Source organism: Arachis hypogaea, chromosome 15, assembly GCF_003086295.3.
Source record: "Arachis hypogaea cultivar Tifrunner chromosome 15, arahy.Tifrunner.gnm2.J5K5, whole genome shotgun sequence".
Taxonomy (NCBI): Eukaryota; Viridiplantae; Streptophyta; class Magnoliopsida; order Fabales; family Fabaceae; genus Arachis; species Arachis hypogaea.
The window spans coordinates 123,374,645-123,375,764 of record NC_092050.1 but is presented as its reverse complement, the minus strand read 5'-3'; the positions used below and the strand labels follow the sequence as shown (position 1 = coordinate 123,375,764).

At 40.9% G+C, this 1,120-nt stretch overlaps 1 non-coding gene across 1 annotated transcript; it reads right to left on the bottom strand.

Moving 5' to 3' along the window:
- Positions 1-414: 414 nt before the first annotated feature.
- Positions 415-522, bottom strand: LOC112753674 (small nucleolar RNA R71). The gene has a single exon (XR_003178048.1). It is a non-coding gene; the product is annotated as a small nucleolar RNA R71 (small nucleolar RNA).
- Between the last annotated feature and the right edge of the window lie 598 nt (positions 523-1,120).

Genomic DNA, 1,120 nt, shown 5'->3' with positions numbered 1-1,120 from the left:
TTTGAACAAGTAAAGGAGATGGCAGCCGAACCCAACAACAATGCAAGGAGAATGCTTGGTGACTTTACTGCACCTAATTCCAATTTACATGGAAGAAGCATCTCCATCCCCACCATTGGAGCAAACAATTTTGAGCTGAAACCTCAGCTAGTTTCTCTGATGCAGCAAAACTGCAAGTTTTATGGACTTCCATCTGAAGATCCCTTTCAGTTCTTAACTGAATTCTTGCAGATCTGTGATACTGTTAAGACTAATGGAGTAGATCCTGAAGTCTACAGGCTCATGCTTTTCCCTTTTGCTGTAAGAGACAGAGCTAGAATATGGTTGGATTCTCAACCTAAAGACAGCCTGAACTCTTGGGATAAGCTGGTCAAGGCTTTCTTAGCCAAGTTCTTTCCTCCTCAAAAGCTGAGTAAGCTTAGAGTGGATGTTCAAACCTTCAGACAGAAGGAAGGTGAATCCATCTATGAAGCTTGGGAGAGATACAAAGGACTGACCAAAAAGTGTCCTTCTGACATGCTTTCAGAATGGACCATCCTGAACATAATCTATGATGGTCTGTCTGACTTAGCTAAAATGTCATTGGATACCTCTGTAGGTGGATCCATTCACCTAAAGAAAACGCCTGCAGAAGCTCAAGAACTCATTGAGATGGTTGCTAATAACCAGTTCATGTACACTTCTGAGAGGAATCCTGTTGGCAATGGGACGCCTATGAAGAAGGGAGTTCTTGAAATTGATACTCTGAATGCCATATTGGCTCAGAATAAAATATTGACTCAGCAAGTCAATATGATTTTTCAGAGTCTGCATGGAATGCAAGCTGCATCCAACAGTATTCAAGAGGCATCTTCTGAAGAAGAAGCCTATGATCCTGAGAACCCTGCAATAGCAGAGGTAAATTACTTAGGTGAACCTTATGGAAACACCTATAACTCATCATGGAGAAATCATCCAAATTTCTCATGGAAGGATCAGCAAAAGCCTCAACAAGGCTTTAATAATGGTGGAAGAAACAGGTTTAGCAATAGCAAGCCTTTTCCATCATTAACTCAGCAACAGACAGAGAACTCTGAACAAAATACCTCTAATTTAGCAAACTTAGTCTCTGATTTGTCTA